Source organism: Ranitomeya imitator, chromosome 4 (genome assembly GCF_032444005.1).
Source record: "Ranitomeya imitator isolate aRanImi1 chromosome 4, aRanImi1.pri, whole genome shotgun sequence".
NCBI lineage: Eukaryota > Metazoa > Chordata > Amphibia > Anura > Dendrobatidae > Ranitomeya > Ranitomeya imitator.
The window spans coordinates 603860428-603873509 of NC_091285.1; the positions used below are offsets into that span (position 1 = coordinate 603860428).

Consider the following 13082-nt stretch of genomic DNA (forward strand, 5'->3'; position numbering starts at 1 on the left):
AAAGAAAAGTGACTTAAAAAAAATGCTATTTACTATCCTTTGCTCTTATAGTGCTAGTCTTGGGGTGGGAGCTACAGGTAGAAAAATCCTTTTCTGATCCACTGACTCCATGGGGCGCACCATCTTGAAGACTACATTTTTCGGCTACTGACAAATGATCGTCTTCCCTACATGTGGATGGGGTTGTCTCCGCATCACACACATTTCTGCAGGTTCCGTGTATAAATTAGAATGTTCTGCAGCGAATCTCCGTGGTCGTGCTATTCTGACATTGGGTCGTTCGGCTCCATAGTCTCATGTCCTCTCTACACCATATAATGAACTTGATTGGGATCCTCGGTCAATTGCTGGGTGCATGCATTATACAGCCTCGCTCTCTCCTTCATGCAAATTGGAAATAATTTGTTTTCATAATATGCGTTTAACCCGCTCACTGCCAACGTGACGGTGATTGACAATGCGAGCCCCCTGGTCCATTTGTGCAGTGCAGCTGGGGATATTCCCTGGGCTATTGTGGTGGGTGGGTGGGTGTGGTGGAGGGAGGGCACGCACAGATCACTGTCACTGCCTTTTGTTTGCCAGCTGTACAGCGAGATGGGCAGGGCTTCTGCTCCAGCATCCAGGAGGAGATAACATGGGCTTCCCAGCCTGCAGGAGATAACATTCCCATTGCAGAGATTAAAGGTATGTCTCCATCCTTTCCTTATTCAATCCAATACTGTAATGGAAAAACCCTGTGTGATGCATCTGGCATGCTGCAAAGGTGCAGTACCAGATCTGCGCTGCCCTGCCTTTAATCCACTGCATGCACGACTTCTCTATTACCTGTTTATATAGCGCCGACATATTCCGCAGCGTTGTACAGAGATTGCTGTTACACACCGCAGTCCCTGCATTCAATGGGATTTGCAATTTTATTACTCCTATACTATGTAAGGCCAATTCCATAACAAGGTACTTAATTCTCTATCACATCAAATAAATGATGCAGCGGTATTCATCCTTATGGCCATTCTGTTTCTTAGTATTTATTAAGTGTTTTCTCACCATTTGGCGGTAGGAGCTATATATTTATATTCTGTGCATCCCAGTATAAAAATAATGGATATAACGGAGCCATGAAATAAAGCCCCCTGCTGAGTCTTTACATGACTGCAGTACTGGCAGCAGCCACCAGGGAGCACAGGCTACAGAGGGATTCGCTGACTGTAATAAAATGATGGATTTGATCTTAATACAAATAACAACAGCACAGATGATGGGGCGACATGCCCATCTGCTTCATTTCTGAGCTGTCCGGCGTGTTCCGTTTGTTGCAATGCAGAAGCTGTAATGAATGCATCCAGAGTGTGGGAGGACGGGAGAGGCAGCGGTGCTGGATCACGAGCCAAGATACCTGCTGCTCCTAGAAATGGGAGGATCCATCTTACATCAGTTATACAGTATGTGGAAATAGTATCAAGCCATAAAAAAAAATGGAGCGCTCCCTTGTAATCCTTTATTTTTAAAACTGGACAATTCCATGAGAAGGTGTCACTGTATTAGACTGTCAACTGTGAGCGCACTGGTGTATGGAATGGTAGATGTGCTGTATGCTGGTGTGCGGAATGGTAGATGTGCTGTATACTGGTGTATGGAATGCTAGATGTGCTGTATGCTGGTGTGCGGGATGGTAGATGTGCTGTATACTGGTGAATGGAATGCTAGATGTGCTGTATAATGGTATGCGGAATGGTAGATGTGCTGTATACTGGTGTATGGAATGCTAGATGTGCTGTATGCTGGTGTGCGGAATGGTAGATGTGCTGTATACTGGTGTGCGGGATGGTAGATGTGCTGTATGCTGGTGTGCGGAATGGTAGATGTGCTGTATACTGGTGTGCGGGATGGTAGATGTGCTGTATACTGGTGTGCGGGATGGTAGATGTGCTGTATACTGGTATGCAGAATGGTAGATGTGCTGTATGCTGGTATGCAGAATGGTAGATGTGCTGTATGCTGGTATGCGGAATAGTAGATGTGCTGTATACTGGTGTGCGGGATGGTAGATGTGCTGTATACTGGTGTGCGGGATGGTAGATGTGCTGTATACTGGTATGCAGAATGGTAGATGTGCTGTATGCTGGTATGCAGAATGGTAGATGTGCTGTATGCTGGTATGCGGAATAGTAGATGTGCTGTATACTGGTGTGCGGGATGGTAGATGTGCTGTATACTGGTGTGCGGGATGGTAGATGTGCTGTATACTGGTATGCAGAATGGTAGATGTGCTGTATGCTGGTATGCGGAATAGTAGATGTGCTGTATACTGGTGTGCGGGATGGTAGATGTGCTGTATACTGGTATGCAGAATGGTAGATGTGCTGTATGCTGGTATGCGGAATAGTAGATGTGCTGTATACTGGTGTGCGGGATGGTAGATGTGCTGTATACTGGTATGCAGAATGGTAGATGTGCTGTATGCTGGTGTGCAGAATGGTAGATGTGCTGTATACTGGTATGCAGAATGGTAGATGTGCTGTATGCTGGTATGCGGAATAGTAGATGTGCTGTATACTGGTGTGCGGGATGGTAGATGTGCTGTATACTGGTGTGCGGGATGGTAGATGTGCTGTATACTGGTATGCAGAATGGTAGATGTGCTGTATGCTGGTATGCGGAATAGTAGATGTGCTGTATACTGGTGTGCGGGATGGTAGATGTGCTGTATACTGGTGTGCGGGATGGTAGATGTGCTGTATACTGGTATGCAGAATGGTAATGTGCTGTATGCTGGTATGCGGAATAGTAGATGTGCTGTATACTAGTATGGTGTGCGGAATGGTATATGTGCTGTATACTGGTATGGAGAATGGTAAATTTGCTGTATAATGGTGTGCGGAATGGAAGATGTGCTGTATACTGGTGTGCGGGATTGTAGATGTGCTGTATACTGGTATGGAGAATGGTAAATTTGCTGTATAATGGTGTGCGGAATGGAAGAGGTGCTGTATACTGGTGTGTAGGATTGTAGATGTGCTGTATACTGGTATGGAGAATGGTAAATTTGCTGTATAATGGTGTGCGGAATGGAAGATGTGCTGTATACTGGTTTACGGGATTGTAGATGTGCTGTATACTGGTATGCAGGATGGTAGATGTGCTGTATACTGGTATGCAGAATGCTAGATGTGCTGTATATGGTGTGCAGAATGGTAGATGTTCTGTATACTGGTGTGTGGAATGGTAGATGTGCTGTATATGGTGTGCGGAATGGTAGATGTGCTGTATAATGGTATGCGGAATGGTAGATGTGCTGTATACTGGTGTGTGGAATTATAAATGTGCTGTATACTGGTGTGCGGAATGGTAGATGTGCTGTATACTGGTGTGTGGCATGGTAGATGTGCTGTATACTGGTGTGTGGAATGGTAGATGTGCTGTATATGGTGTGCGGAATGGTAGATGTTCTGTATACTGGTGTGCGAAATGATAAATGTGCTGTATACTGGTGTGTGGAATTCTAGATGTGCTGTATACTGGTGTGTGGAATGGTAGATGTGCTGTGTGCTGGTGTGTGGAATGGCAGATGTGTTGTATACTGGCAGTGACTGGGGCACGGGCGTAACTATAATGGGTGCAGGGGCTGCAATCACACCTTGGCGCTGGAGACTAGAGAGGCCCCAAAGCTCCCTTTGCCCAATCGGAAAAGGCTATTACTATTAAAGACCAGTGATAGTTGGGGTCATTGTTGAGGATTTTGCATTGGGGCCCACAAACTTATGGACTGGGGCATGTTTATCAGCTGGCAGTCTAGGCTTCTGGACCTTACAGTTTAGTCGCTGTAGGCTTCTACACACCTTGCTCTACCAGACACCTGAATGGTAAATGCCATATTATAGGCACACATCAGTGTCTGGGAAAAGCTCCTTGTGGGGGGCAGTAATGGTCATAGTGAGCATTGCCCAGTAGAGATGACCTGTGTCATTGGCACTACCCAATTCTGGCATCCCATCCAGACAAGCGGCTGCTACAGAGGACCGGATTGCACACCTTGCCCATTTCTATTATCCCAAAAACAGATAGAACTTATGGACTAGACTTGGACTTGTAGTTACAGATGCAGCACCACAGCATGCAGGAGCGCCACGACATGCAGGAGCGCCACGACATGCAGGAGCGCCACGACATGCAGTATTTTCTCACCCAGTGTCGGATCCAGCAGAAATGAGAGAAGCTTTAAAAAGCGATTTAGATTTAAACTGATATTCCAGCCGTTACTGTAGAAACCATGATATATTTTTTGGTGTTTTTGGATTAGTGGTTAATCCTCCATCCCTCCCCACCAACATTATCATGAAGGGGAAGAGTTGTTAGGGATCACCAGTGTGCTCTGCCATCCCATACAAGTGTCTAGGGTAGTAAGTGCAGAGGGTTCCTGTATTTTGGGCATGTAAAATGTATTCTATTTTATAACCAGTTTGCTGAAATACACTCTTAAAATAAGATATAACTATTAAGCCCTGTGTAAATTGTTGCTGAGGACACAGCTCTGTGTCCAGAACGTACCTGTGATTTATGGCTGCTCTTCTACAGTTCCATTTGCTGCATTGCACATTAGCCTCTGTGTCTTTGCACCGCTTGGGTCATATTTCTGGACATTAGTCGTTGCTCGCCTGCAGTATTGCATGAGGTCATCTGTTGCAGCACAATAATGGACGTCAAAGCTCTCCTTAACACCTTAAGAGCTTCAGGACAGATTTACGGGTGATTCTGAAGGACTGATGCTAATGCCTCACCATTGGTTGTATAGGATTTCTAGCTGTCTGTACAAAAATGGAGCATACAACTGATTTCCTGTTATTAAAAGTTTGGTTGGAAGATGTTCTCACCTGTCAATAGTATTCTTTATGTACTCATTTATATAGCGCCATCATATTCCGCAGAGCTTTGCAGACCTCTCTGTCCCCATTGAGGCTCACGATCCACATTCCCTATCAGTATGTCTATGGCGTGTGGGAGGAAACTAGAGGAAACATAGGGATTTTGTCCTTGGTGGGATTTGAATCCTGGACCCCAGTGCTTCAAGGCTACAGTGCTAACTAATGGTGATGACATCTAAATTATTGGGTTCTGACTGATGGCACCTGCATCGATTGGCCACTTTAGAATGGACTGGCAGTGTGCATGCTGTGCCGCCACTCCATAACTCTCACAGGCTACAGCGCTAGTAGTCGGGCGGTCCAGCATACACATTGCCATTCCATTCTAATGGTGATAAAAGTGCCATGTTCTGACCATCGGTGGGGCTTCTAGCAGTTGGACCCCCACCAATCTAGAAGTTATCAGCTAGCAGCTTCTTCCAACCCAAATAGCCTCTTAAGGCCGGCTTCACACTTGCGAGTTTTACGGACGTAAGAGCGCAGAAACTACGTCCGTAAAACTCGCAAAAAATACGGCACAATTATTCTCTATGCCCCTGCTCCTATCTGCCGTATTTTACTGATCAGTATTATACGGCTTTCTACGGCCGTACAAAATCGCAGCATGCTGCGTTTGTCACCGTACTGCGCAAGAAATACGCCAATGAAAGTCTATGGAAGCGTGAAAAATACGGATTTCACACGGACAAGCAGTGTGACTTGCGAGAAATACGCAGCGCTGTTAGAGAGAAAAGCCGGTAATTCAGTGCGGTGTACAGTAAAATCACACTGACAGCTTACAGTAGAATAGGTAGAATAAATGTGTACACATAGAATAGGTATATATATATATATATGTCAGTGAGACACATATATGTATATATATTAATATTTTTTCCAGCGCTATACAGCTTGAAAGCCGGTAATTCAATTACCGGCTTTTTCTTTCTCCTTCCTAAAACCCGACATGATTTGAGACATGGTTTACATACAGTAAACCATGTCTTCTCTCCATTTTTTTTGCAGATTCCACACTACTAATGTCAGTAGTGTGTATCTGCAAAATTTGGCCGTTCTAGCTCTTAAAATAAAGGGTTAAATGGCGGAAAAAATTGGCGTGGGCTCCCGCGCAATTTTCTCCGCCAGAGTAGTAAAGCCAGTGACTGAGGGCAGATATTAATAGCCTGGAGAGGGTCCATGGTTATTGGCCCCCCCCCGGCTAAAAATATCTGCCCCCAGCCACCCCAGAAAAGGCACATCTGGAAGATGCGCCTATTCTGGCACTTGGCCACTCTCTTCCCATTCCCGTGTAGCGGTGGGATATGGGGTAATGAAGGGTTAATGCCACCTTGCTATTGTAAGGTGACATTAAGCCTAATTAATAATGGAGAGGCGTCAGTTATGACACCTATCCATTATTAATCCAATTGAATGAAAGGGTTAAATAAAACACAAACACATTATTTAAAATTATTTTAATGAAATAAAAACAATGGTTGTTGGAGTATTTTATTCTACGCCCAATCCAGTCACTGAAGACCCTCGTTCTGTGAAAGAAAAAACATAATAAACCAACAATATCCTTACCCTCCGCAGATCTGTAACGTCCAACGATGTAAATCCTTCTGAAGGGGTTAAAACATTTTGCAGCAAGGAGCTTTGCTAATGCAGGCTGCTCCTCGCTGCAAAACCCCAGGGAATGAGTCTAAATATAGATCAATGAGCTATATTTAGCTTCATTTGCGGTGAGGCGCCCTCTGCTGGATGTTCATAGATCGTGGGAAATTTCCTAGAAAGCTCCCAGGATTACATACGGAAGATGCCATGCGCAAAAAACGCTGACACACCCTGCCTACGGAGGAGCTACGGACCACTATTTTCGGGACATTTCAGCGTATTACGGCCGTAATATACGGACCGTATTTTCATACGCTGAGTGTGAAGCCGGCCTAAGGCGCACATTGGTCTGACCTGCAGCAAATCTCGCCCAGAAACCGGTGACATTTGTCAAAAACCTATATCAAAACAAGCCAATGCTTTCCTGGTTCCCGCCGGCCCCTGCCCATCCAGGTCTAGAGGTTACAGTTACACAAATATGAAGCTTCTGCAGAGCTCATGCCTCACCATGTGTGGAAGAAGCTGTGTTTTTTTCCTCACACTTGCAGATTGTGCTGCAGTTTAGCAGGTAGAACTGCAGCAAATTTGGAATCACATGGATTCATTTGTAGATTTTCACTTCCTACTATTGCAATAAATCTTTTTGCTCTTACTGCAACAGAAATGGATATGCTGCAGATTTAGAAATCCACACCAAAGATCAATTTCTGTGCCGAAAAGTGGATGAGATTGTTTAAAATGCCATCTACTTTACTGCTATTACATTTCACTGCCAAGTGGCAAATTAATCTAGGTTGGTGTGATGCCCACTTTAATGGGTGGTGAGAATTTGTCTAAGGATGTTCTCTCCACAAATGCTGAAATAAAGTGGAACGGAACTATCTCCGATGGTTAGTAATGTGGTGGTATGAAACCGCAGCGGAAATATTACTAATAACCTTTAGTACTTCATGTATGGAGACCCAATTATTTATGTATGGCTTTGATAACTCTACTTCTCCAACCCTTAGAAAACATTTACTGCCATATTAAACTTTGATAGTTTATTTTAAGCTGTTAAAGGGAACCTGTCCCCAGGAAAGACACTATTAGCCTGCAGGTTAACCCCATATCTGCAGGTTAATAGTGTTTCTTCTGGTGAGGTCATTAATTATACGTACTATTAAGTTAAATAAACTTGTCCGTAAAACAAAGACCATGCTTGGATCGCAATACCAGACCCTGACCGGTGGGTTTCCTGACCTTAGATAACTTCCCTATCTATGCCTCTGAAGCAGTCAGATCAAGAGACCCTAACGGTCAGGATCTAGTATTGTTATCTGAGCATGGTCCATGTTTTATAAATGTGTGATTTCGGCTTAAAGGAAATCTCAGTAGGATCAACCCTCCTAAGTAGTGATGGGCGAAGCCCTGGATGTTCAAGTCCGGCAGCTTCAGCCAAACAGTTTAAAAAAAAAAAAGTTTAGTTTGGGTACCAAAACAGTACCCGAACCCGAAACCCATTCACTTGAATGAGGTGCCCGAACAATCAGTGTTAGCCACGCTGTCAACTGCAAATGTGCTTGTTGTGATTGTAATGAGAAACGTTTCCGCTCTGCTGTGCTGTTAGTTATAATCGGGCACAGCCCTGAAGCAGATCTGACACGTGCAGCGGCAATGTTTGTAATAAAACAAGGTTCACTTCCGTTGCACTGCAGAGCTGTGTGTTATTATAAGAGCAAAGTCAGTCATTACATGTCTCACACTGGTAACGCCCTTTCATTTAACATGATCTCTGGAGGCAGATTCTCCTTCAGATCAGTGTCCGGCCCATAGATCTTAAAAGCTCATTTACATATAAGAAAAACATGGATTTCTCTGGAGTAAGACATTGGATTGCAGATATCAAGGTGTCATTTTATTCCGCTTCCTATGACCTACATGCCCATATGGACGGCCTAGGAGGGTGGATCCCACTGACAGATTCCCTTTAGATGCTACATCACTACTTTACGCATTGAAGCTTTGCTAGCTGGGAATCTTATATTTGCTGGACAGTCCACACCCATGGATGCTGCTGGACTGGCCTATTAAAAAGATCACATCTGATCTGGAGGACAAGCAAGGTTAATATAGTCAGTCGTATGTTACAGTGCATACCGGCTCATCCATTTCACTACACATATGACCTGCAAATCCTATATTGATTTAGTGCAATATACATAGTAGTAATGACATTATACATTAACTCCAGTTATGAAGCCAGAGATGCAATATTAATTAAAAAGGAGGAAATCATGCAGAATTAATTTGAGACTAAAAGTGTGAGACTTTCCTGTAAGGTTGGCGAGCAGGCTATTAGTTATGTTATTCGAATTTCCCTACGCCCATACATTGTTTTTTCTTCGCTGCTATCCATTGTCCTCGTCGCTTGCCATTCTCTCCTGCTGATTGCCATGGGCCCGTGTGTGTCACTGCCTGTAGCACTGGGTTCCATATAAATCACCTTCTAATCTGACTCACACGAGCTATTTTCGATTCCCGCCTGTGTGCACTTCCCACGCAGCTGTGTGAATCTACCAATCTGCCGGCTCCTCATGACAATCTCCAAGTCTCTGCTCTGGGGAACGATCACATTGATTTTTAATAGAAAAAATTACTTTGGAAAAAGAGATGGAGTTGGTTATTCATGTACATTCATGGCATTCTTCACTTATTGGAGCGATCAGGTGCCCATGGCTTCAGTATAGGAAATCCAAATAAAAATCATCATACTTCCTATGCATTAGTTTTTTCTGTATTAGTAATGTATAGCCATTTCCTCTGCTCTTAACCGCACATTTGCTAATATCTAGTAGAAGATTTGCACACAGGCGTTATGTTGCGATGGAAATAACACAGCAATAAAACACAGGAGTTTACATGTTCTTTATTGCAGCTTTGCACAATTGCAATCTTGGTTTCAGATAAAAATATTTCATTCACAATTCTAGAATTTCAGATATAGAAGCAAATTGTGTCACTATGTGCCACCATATGGTGTCGCCGTACTAGACTATATTAAAGGGGTTTCCATTACTAGGACAACCAGCTAACTAAATATTTGGCCCCGATATGATAAAATATTAAAGCCTATACTTCCCTCCTGTGCCGGCGTTGTTCTAGCGGTGTCCGCACTTGCGGTCGCGGAGCTCATGTGCAGTGTTTTGGCACGTGATGCCAGGCGCCCAGTCAGCGCTGGAGTCACGGTCTCTGCCTTCCTATGGATTCAACATGAAGAGCAGCCCGTACATCTGTTCATATTTAAGGAGGTAAGTAAAGGCTTTTTATTTTATCGAGGCCAAACATTTACTATCCTAGTAGTGGACAACCCCTTTATGGAGATAGTGATGTAGTTATAGGGCATGTGGAGGTAGTAGTGACACCTGGGTGGCGGCCCCAATGATACAGTGGATATAAAAAGTCTACACACCCTTGTTAAAATGCCAGTAGAGATGGGGCGGACATCTGGATGTTCGGGTTCGGCCAGGGGTTAACCTAGCCTCTCTGCTGCCTGAGGCGAACTGCAAAATGGCAGCCCAACACCCCCACCCTTCCAACCGTCGTAAAATCAGTACAAATAAACTGGTCTACTAGCCTAAACTGACGCACATGTACAATACATACACTTTTAAATAGGAATATATGTAGGCAATAGGAAAGATTTTTTTTAAGCCTCCACCACGGCAAGGCAGACTTTTGGCCCAGCTCTACTCTACTCTAATGTACTAAACATTTGTTAAAATATCCAATACAATTTAGGTATATTTTTATTTTTCAATTTTTAAAATGATCAATAATATCACATATAGGGGACAAATACCATTGCACCATGACCAAACCATATATTACCACCACATAGTGACCTATAAAACCACATACAAGGAACAAATTCCACCATACCATGTCCAGACACCATATTACCACCTCAGTGACAGAATAATACCACATACAAGGAACAAATACCACCACACCATGACCAGACCACATATTACAACCACATACAAGGAACAAGTAACGCCACACCATAGCCGGACAACATATTACCACCACATAGTGACTGAATACTACAATACTGATCATTAACAACAACAAAAAATACTAATATCATCTTAAGTGCTATTATACACAGGAGATCTGTACTTAGTATGCAGTGTCTGTGTACAGGTAATACACTGATCACCGATGACATTGTACACCGGAGCTCTGTCTATAGTGTTAGTGTACAGGTAATACAGTGATCACCAGTGACGTTATACACAGGAGCTCTGTATATAGTGTCAGTGTACAGGAAATACAGTGATCACCGGTGACATTGTACACCGGACCGCTGTATATAGTATGCAGTGTATAGTGTGCGTGTACATGTAATGCACTAACTCACCAGTGAATCTCTAGGTGAAGTCCTTCATCTTCGCTTTTAATCTTCATCCAGCACAGACCGCCATCACGTCTTTCAGCCAGGACTCATCTCTGCAGGAAATAACAAAGTTCTCTAGAGCACCACTTCCAGAACACATTACTTAATTTTATCCTAAAGTCAATACTACACCAGATGAAGAAAAAAAGCGACAGTGTTGCTCTGCACACTAACAGGACTGCCTCCCTTATTTAAAACTCCTCAAAAAATAAAATAAATACATCACTACAGTAATAATATCCCTTAATTATCATACAAATCAGGAATTGAACAATCCACAAAATAGATTATCTATGTAGAAAGGTACATATTAAAACATCCTTTATTAGGTAAAATTGTAAAAAGCCAAATTAGTCAAACAAAAACAAAGGGGGGGGGAGGGTTGTTAAAAAGGTACAACTGGCCTCTCAGATCATCAGTATTAATCTGACCTGATAGCAAAATGACGATAGTTGTTATAGGGAAAGGAAGAACAGAGAGAAAGAAAGAGAAGCAAGAACAGAGGGAAAGGAAGAGCAGAGAAAGGGGAAAGAAAGAACAGAGAGAAAGGGGGAAGAAAGAAACAAAGGAAGAACAGAGAGATAGAAAGGGGAAAGAAAAAGAATAGAGAGCGAAAGAAAGAAAACAGAAAGAGGGGAAAGAAAGAACAAAGAAAGCAAGAACAGAGAGAAAAAAGAATGATTAGAGCGGGAAAGAAAGAATAGAGAGAGAAAGAAAGATTAGAGAGGGAAAGAAAGAACAGAGCGAGAGAGAATGAAAGATTCTATAAAGATACTACAGCAGTTCGGCTCCCATTGTAATGCCCACCTGAGCCTCCCGATGCAGGACATATCATGATCCGCTCACATGGCCGGCATCCCCGATTCCAAGGCGATCCTGCTGTCTGAGGACACGGTGATGGATTTGAATCATTTCCTGAAGTGCCTCCATGGTTCCGTCACAATCTCCTCCCGAAATTACCTCATTTCCTGTCAGCTTCCAGCACGTCACTTCCGGTGGAACATCACGTACGAGTTTTAACCTTCATCAGGCTGCATAATTTCACAACATTAACAGGCTGCAGAGGTACAATTATACCTTCATATATATTTTATTGAAATTTGGCCAATATATTCTGGACCAAAACTGCAGAGATATCACGAAATTTCAGCCCTCTACGGCTTTTCGAAAAAAAAAGCTATTGCAATTTTAAAACGGAATAGTTACAATTTTACCTACTCAGCCGGACGAAGGTTAAAGTGCTCCTCGGGGCTCCGCCGTGTACTCCTGTGTCCGCGGGAAAAGTAAGCTCCCGGCTGGGACAGCGGGGCAGACTCTCAAAATCGGGACTGTCCCGCTGGATCCAGGATGGTTTGGAGGTATGAAATTTGCTCCTCACCATTCACCGACTTCGTACACGCACGGCTCCGCACACCTCATACACACGTTTCCGTTTTGTATGTCTTGTACACACAGCTCCGCTCCGTACACCTCGCGCACACACATGGCTCCACTCAGTGCACATGTGGCTCTGCTCCGTACACCTTGTACACATGCGGCCATGCTTCGTACACACATGGCTCTCCTCCGCAAACCTTGTACATATGCGGCTCTGCTCCATACACCTTGTACTTAAGGGGCTCCGTGCCATACACACAAGGCTCTGCTACGCTCTGTACACACATGGCTCAGCTCTGTACACTTCGTACACACCGGGTTCCATTTCGCACACCCCTTACAGATCTGGCTCCGCTCCATACACCCCGTACACACACTGCTCCGCTCCATACACCCCGAACACACACGCGGCTCTGCTCCATACACCTCGCACACACATCTCCGCTCCATACACCTCGCACACACATGGCTCCACTCCGTACAACTCGTACACCACGGCTCTGCTCCATACACCTCGTACACACGCGGCTTCGCTCCATACACTTTGCACACACACAGCTCCGCTCCATACACCTCGCACACACACTGCTCTGCTACATCCACACTGTAAACCCCTCCTGACCCCACACATAAACTTCCCCTCATCCGGCACCAAGACAACCAGCACAGCAGAGTCCTGCATGCATACACCGAGGCCACTGATCATGTGACCCTTGACTCCCCTCCTGTGACCTCATCACAGGTCCTGT

The 13082-nt window shown here is 44.2% G+C and overlaps 1 protein-coding gene across 3 annotated transcripts in view; it reads left to right on the forward strand.

Annotated features, from left to right (window-relative positions):
- The first annotated feature begins 251 nt into the window (after nucleotides 1-251).
- Nucleotides 252-13082, forward strand: part of ADD2 (adducin 2) — a 175495-nt gene continuing 162664 nt past the window's right edge. For 2 of the 3 annotated variants that reach the window (XM_069766533.1, XM_069766534.1), the window contains exon 1: nucleotides 574-684. The gene's annotated coding sequence lies outside the window, so the exon portion shown is untranslated. Of the gene's footprint in view, nucleotides 685-13082 lie in introns of all 3 variants that reach the window. The other variant, XM_069766531.1, reaches the window with a different exon arrangement.